This window comes from Gopherus flavomarginatus, chromosome 20, assembly GCF_025201925.1.
Source record: "Gopherus flavomarginatus isolate rGopFla2 chromosome 20, rGopFla2.mat.asm, whole genome shotgun sequence".
Classification (NCBI taxonomy): Eukaryota; Metazoa; Chordata; order Testudines; family Testudinidae; genus Gopherus; species Gopherus flavomarginatus.
The window spans coordinates 7,270,449-7,277,356 of NC_066636.1; the positions used below are offsets into that span (position 1 = coordinate 7,270,449).

Genomic DNA, 6,908 nt, shown 5'->3' on the forward strand with positions numbered 1-6,908 from the left:
CTGGAGTATTGTGTCCAGTTCTGGGCACCACATTTCAAGAAAGATGTGGAGAAATTGGAGAGGGTCCAGAGAAGAGCAACAAGAATGATTAAAGGTCTTGAGAACATGACCTATGAAGGAAGGCTGAAGGAATTGGGTTTGTTTAGTTTGGAAAAGAGAAGACTGAGAGGGGACATGATAGCAGTTTTCAGGTGTCTAAAAGGGTGTCATCAGGAGGAGGGAGAAAACTTGTTCACCTTAGCCTCCAATGATAGAACAAGAAGCAAATGGCTTAAACTGCAGCAAGGGAGATTTAGGTTGGACATTAGGAAAAAGTTCCTAACTGTCAGGGTAGTTAAACACTGGAATAGATTGCCTAGGGAAGTTGTGGAATCTCCATCTCTGGAGATATTTAAGAGTAGGTTAGATAAATGTCTATCAGGGATGGTCTAGACAGTATTTGGTCCTGCCATGAGGGTAGGGGACTGGACTCGATGACCTCTCGAGGTCCCTTCCAGTCCTAGAGTCTATGAGTCTATGGCCAATGTCTCTGCAATCACATCCGCCAACTCCTTTAGCACCCTCAGATGCAGCACATCCAGCCCCATGGACATGTGCTTGTCTCCAGTTTTTCTAAATAGTCCCAAACCACTTCTTTCTCCACAGAGGGCTGGTCACCTCTTCCCCATGCTGTGCTGCCCAGTGCAGCAGTCTGGGAGCTGACCTTGTTTGTGAAGACAGGGGCAAAAAAAGCATTGAGTACATTAGCTTTTTCCACATCCTCTGTCCACTAAGTTACCTCCCTCATTCAGTAAGGGGCCCACACTTTCCTTGACTTTCTTCATCTTACTAACATACCTGAAGAAACCCTTCTTGTTACTCTTAACATCTTTTGCTAGCTGCAACTCCATGTGTGATTTGGCCTTCCTGATTTCACTCCTGGATGCCTGAGCAATATTTTTATTCTCCTCCCTGGTCATTTCTCCAATCTTCCACTTCTTGTAGGCTGCTTTTTTGTGTTTAAGATCAGCAAGGATTTCACTGTTAAGCCAAGCTGGTCGCCTGCCATATTTACTATTCTTTCTACACATCGGGATGTTTTTTCCTGCAACCTCAATAGAGATTCTTTAATCCTTTAGAGGACTGGAACTGATTTCAGTGGAGGCACATGTTTGCTAGGTTTTTATGCATTTGCACAGGAAAATATTGAGTGTTTCCATTCATTTCAGGGATCCCTATTCAGTGGAACTCCTGAACATAAAGGAAATGCGATTATTTTTGTTGAAGGAAGAGGTTTATAAGGTGGCAATAGGATTTGAACCAAGAACCCTTTGATTTGCAGTCAAACACTCTACCACTGAACTACGCCCCCATGACTGTGCTGGAGATGTCTGTGATCTTAAAGATTTTGAAGGACAGGCCCTGCCTCGGAGATCTCCTGTTCTCTTCCCAGACCACAGTGCTTTTAAAAATGGGGTTTCATTAAACTTATAGATACATGGAGACACCACAGCTTGCACACCCACCCACATAGCTTCCCCCAGTGACATAGCTACCACCTCTCAGGGAGATGGAATAACTACACAAACAGGACAGCTCTCTCCCCTCTGCTTAGAGCATCTTCATTCTTTATGAATAGGTAGGAAATAACCTCCTGAATGGACAGTAGCCAATTGATCAAATATTGCTGGGTCTGCATTCAATATTGGTAACTGGTCATGCTGGGCTGGATGAGTAGGAGCATCACCAGCAGATTGAGGGAAGTGATTATTCCCCTCTACTCAGCAGAGGTGAGGCCACATCTTATTTTTTTTTAATGAATGATTGGAGATATACCTATCTCCTAGAACTGGAAGGGACCTTGAAAAGTCATTGAGTCCAGCCACCTGCCTCCACTAGCATGACCAAACACTGATTTTTGCCCCAGATCCCTAAGTGGCCCCCTCATGGATTGAACTCACAACCCTGGGTTTAGCAAGCCAATGCTCAAACCACTGAGCTATCCCTCCCCTCCTTCTGGAGCATTGCGTCCAATTTTTGCCCTTCCACTACAGAAACAAATTGGAGCGAGTCTAGGGGAGGGCAACAAAAATGATTAGGGGGCAGGGGACTTATGAGGAGAGGCTGAGAGCAGGGCCACCCGGGGGGGGGGCAAGTGGGGCAATTTGTCCCAGGCCCTGCAGGGATCCCATGAGAATATATTATTCTATAGTATTGCAACTTTTTTTTATGGAAGGGGCCCCCAAAATTGTTTTGCCTCAGGCCCCCTGAATCCTCTTGGCAGCCCTGCCCACTCCACCCCCTTGACTCATTCTCCTCCCTCTGAGGCCCCACCTGTGCTCTGCTCTCACTCCCATTTGGCCACTCTCCCACCCCTGCTCTTTCTCTTTGGCTGAGGCCTGCTGGTCCACCTTTTGCTCACTCCTCTCCTCCCTGAAAGCCTCCTTGTGTCTCTCCACCCCCGCCCCCAAGGTCTACCTGCTACCCCCACCTCTCTGCCCTTCCCCTGAGACTCACCCTGCCTAAACCTCTCTGCCCCCTCCCCTAAGACCAGCCCTGCCCAGCACTCACACCTCTCTATCTCCTCCCCTGACCTGCCCTGTCCACCACCCACACCTCTTTGCCCCACCCATGAGACCGGCCCTGCCCACCACTTGCACCTCTCTGCCCCTCACCTGAGGCCCGCCCTGTCCACCTCTTTCCTCGGTCATCTGTTGTTGTTCCTTGAAACATCAAGGATGGAATAAAAAGCTGAGTTTACTCCAGGGTGAGGAAAGAAAGGAGCCACCAACCCCGTGACAAAGCTCAGTGCCCCAGAGAAAACCTGCCCCCTGCTATTGCAGTCACTGATGTGCTGGGGATATGATGGTAAAGGAACTGTCTGAATGATCAAGGCAGGAAATGGACAACAATCTACAGGAACGTCATTGACCACAAACACACTCTCCTCATACTCCAGCCAGAAGGGAAATGAGCAGGAATTCTTGCAGTTCAGCCAGGGACACACTTACACAATGGCACAGCAGTGTGTGTGTTGTGGAAGCTGGTCTGAGGAAACAACTGGAATTGATCACTCAGTGAGAACAGAACTGGAGTGTAGTGAGAAACACATCTCAAGCAAGTAGTTGTGGCTGAGTGGTTATGATGATGGATTAGACATCCATTGGTGTCTCCCTGCACAGGTTCAAATCCTGCCAACTACAGAGGAAGTTGTGATCCTTTAGTTTCGACAGAGCTGGGTCTTGTCCCACTCTCAAACTGTGTCTACACTATTGGGTAATGTGGCTTTAAAGTGTTTCAATTAAACAGCTGTTGCATGTCCACACTATGCCCCTTGTGTTACCAGAGCACATCCAGGCTAGACTCTTGGATGGCCAAAGAGAGCAGTGCATTGTGGGTAGCTGTGCAACTGGCTGCAGGTGCTTTGGGAAGGGTTTGAAATGCCTCACAGGCTGGTACAGCATCACATGATGCAGGTTTCTCTATCCCATTGTTCCATGGGAATCCTACTAGATTGCCAGCTGCTTTTCAACTGCAATGTGTTTGTGTGGCGGGGGGAAGAGTGAGTGAGTGTGTGGGCACACTGTCTCTAAGTTAAGACAGCTTCTGCAAGCAACCAGTCCTGAGGCAGGGGGAGGGGCACAGCCCCAACATCAGCCCCTGCTTCCCTCACTGGCTCAGCTCAGCACAGCAGCCTCTGTGACACACACACACTGCTGCCTGCTTAGCTCTGTGTCAGGGGTGCTGGAACAGGGGGGTTAGAGGGCCATGGCCCCACCACTCTTTATTGGCTGTTAGGACAAATGATGGAGTGGGGGGAAGGGTGGAGTCTTGGGGGGAAGAGGATTTCTGTGGGTGTGGCCTCCGGGGGAGGGGTGGTGTGAGTGGGGGTCCTTGGGGAAGGGGTGTCATGGGAGTGCCACAGTGCAGACAACGGTGCCCCCCCACTGTAAGGAAGCTCCCGCCCCCCCTGTTCTGTGTTTATAGCACAGGAGAGAGCAGCCTTCCACGGCAGTGATTTGCTCCCTGGGGCTCTGGCAGGGGGGCTCAGGCGGCGATTTAAAGGGCCCGGGGCTCTGGCCTCTGCAGGGAGCCCTGGGCCCCTTAAATCACCAGCTTGGGGAAGCCAGAGCGGGCTGGCACAGAGTACCCACTCTTGCCAGTACCCCACACTGGAACGTACCGGCTTTTTGTTAGTAATACAGGAAATAGGGGGCTAATCCTGAAAAGCTTCTTTGATGTAACTTACCCCCCTTGGCCTAAAATGTCCTGATGTAAAACCTGACTCCAAAGGATGGGGTGGGGGAATGTGTGTGAGAAATAGAGCAGAGGAGAAAACTGACCCAGTGTTGATTTGAATGATTTGTATTTCAAAAGTAACTTATTTTGATTGGCTTCCAAGTCAATTTCTGTGTAGGTGTGTTAGCAAAAAGAAGGTCAGAGAAAGTGTGGGCCCCTTACTGAATGGGGCAGGCAATCTAGTGACAGATGATGTGGATAAAGCTGAAGTGCTCAATGCCTTTTTTGCCTCGATCTTCACAGACACTGGCAGCACAGTACGGGGAGGAGGTGAGTAGCCCTCGGTGGTGAAAGAACAGATTAAGGACTGTTTAGAAAAGCTGGACATGACCAAGTCCTCAGTTCCAGATCTAATGCATCTGAGGGTCCGGATGGAGTTGGCAGATGTGACTGTAGAGCCGTTGGTCATTATCTTTGAAAACTTGTGGTGATTGGGGAGGTCTCGGATGGTTGGAAAAAGGCAAATCTAGTGCCTATATGTCTCCACTGCAATTTGAGTCTTGCAGCCGAAGCCCCATAAGCCTGAGTCAGCTGACCGGGCTTTGAGACAGGTGCCCTGGGTGTCTTAATCACAGTAGGGACATAACATTAGGCTACATCTACAGTGCAATGAAGCAGCCACGGCTGGCCCCTGTCACATTAATCAGAGTCATGCAGCTTGGGCTGTGAAGTTACAGTGTCCGTATCTCGGCTCAGGCTCTGTACCCTGCTCTAGGAGCCCAGAAGGTTAGGAGAGAGTTTAGCGAGTGGAAATGGTAAAACCGCAATGAAGTATGGACTCATGGCATTTCTCCATTGTTCTATCTGCTTTGGGGCAGGGACAATGACACATCCAGCTGCATTTGTTATTTCAAAGGGCAGTTTAGGATTTTCATTCTCACCCATGGTGCACAAAGCAGGACTCAACCCTTGGTGTAAACTAAATGAGCTGCCCACAGATTCTGGCAGCCACAATGAGCCTTTTGGTGTGAGAGCTCAGACCTGCCCCTGTCCCAGAGGGAGGGGGTCATCTGTGACGGGCTGGAACACTGACCTATCAGCTCTTAACTTCCAAACTTTCAGTAAGTCTATTATCAATGCCTGTGAGCGTAATTTAAACCATAAGAACAGCCATACTGGACTAAAGCTGCATCTAGCTCTGTGTTTTGTCCTCTGGCTGTAGCCAATACCAAGTACCCCAAGAGCTACTCAGCAAGGCACCCCTGGGAGTTGAACCCAGGATCTCCTGTTTACAAAACAGGCGCTTTAGCCAGCTAAGCCATGGTGCCTGCCTGTGGTTAAAGGGCACTGTCTGCGCACACCTGACTCCCTGCCATCCCCACCAGGGCCTGACAAGCTTTGCATGTGTTTGGATTCTGCAAAGCAGAGGAGCAGGTGACATTTTCCTTGCAAGCTGTGTGTGTGTAAATCTTTGGCCAGGTCTGCACTACAAAGTTATTTTAACATCAGATGTGTGAAAAACACAGAACGCTCCCTCGGTCGGCACCCTTCTCCTCTGTCCCAACCCACAGCCCTCCTATTCCCAGTGCCCCTCAATCCCAACCTTGACAAGAGGCCTAGAGCTTTTTGCAGCAAACTTAAAGCGACAAATTGTCAGTGTAAATGCTGCTGTTCATTATATCACCATAACTGGCCTCCTCCAGTATCCCACAATGCCCGCCGTGAACTCACCTGCCCTGCATTCCTGCTACAGAGGCTGGGCCCCTCCCCTTTCATAGCTCCAGAACGTTCTGACAGCTGAGCTGCTAGCTACACCGGCATTGGTTTGCTATAACTGCATTGCTTGGGGGAGTGTAAATTTTTTATACATCTAAGTAATGTAGTTACACCAACCTAATTTTGTAGCGTAGACCTGTCCAAATAAACACTCACACACCTTGGGAGTAAACCTTCCCCTGCTCCTCTGCTTTACAGAATCCAAACACAAGAAAAGTTTATCAGGGCTCAATGGGGATTGGCAGAGTCAGGTGTGGGCAGACACGATGCTTTAAGTAACAGCAGGCACCATGGCTTAGCTAGTTACAACACCTGTTTTGTAAACAGGAGATCCTTGGTTCAACTCCTAGCAGTGCTTGGTTGAGTGCCTTTCGGGGCACCTGGTGTTGGCAACTGTCAGAAAACAAGATTCAGAGCTAGATGGACCTTTGGTCTAGCCCAGTGTGGCTTTTCTTATGGTTTAAATTACACTCACAGGCACTGCTAATAGAGTTACTGAAAGTTTGGGTGTTAAGAGCTGGTAGGTCAGTGGTCCAGTCCCCTCAATGCAGTTTTACCATTTCCACTTGCTAAACTCCCTCCCGACCTTCTGGGCTCCTAGAGCAGCGGACTGCGCCTGAGCCGAGACACGGACACTGCAACTTTACTATAGACCAAGCCGCATGACCCTGATTAATGTGACCTGGGCCAGCCGTGGGTGTTTCATTGCACCGGAGACGTAGCCTAATGTTATGTCTATGCTGCGATTAACACACTCAGGGCACCTGCCTCAAAGCCCGGCCAGTTGACTCAGGCTTATGGGGCTTGGGCTGCAAGACTATAAAATTACAGTGCAGACAGATGGGACTTGAGCCCAACCTCTGAAACCCCCAGGAGGAGTGAGGGTTTCTGAACCCAGGCTTCAGTGTGAACAC

At 49.5% G+C, this 6,908-nt stretch overlaps 2 non-coding genes across 2 annotated transcripts; both read right to left on the reverse strand.

Moving 5' to 3' along the window:
- Positions 1-1,279: 1,279 nt before the first annotated feature.
- On the reverse strand, positions 1,280-1,351 carry TRNAC-GCA (transfer RNA cysteine (anticodon GCA)). The gene has a single exon. It is a non-coding gene; the product is annotated as a tRNA-Cys (tRNA).
- A 4,121-nt stretch (positions 1,352-5,472) lies between these two features.
- Positions 5,473-5,546, reverse strand: TRNAT-UGU (transfer RNA threonine (anticodon UGU)). The gene has a single exon. It is a non-coding gene; the product is annotated as a tRNA-Thr (tRNA).
- Between the last annotated feature and the right edge of the window lie 1,362 nt (positions 5,547-6,908).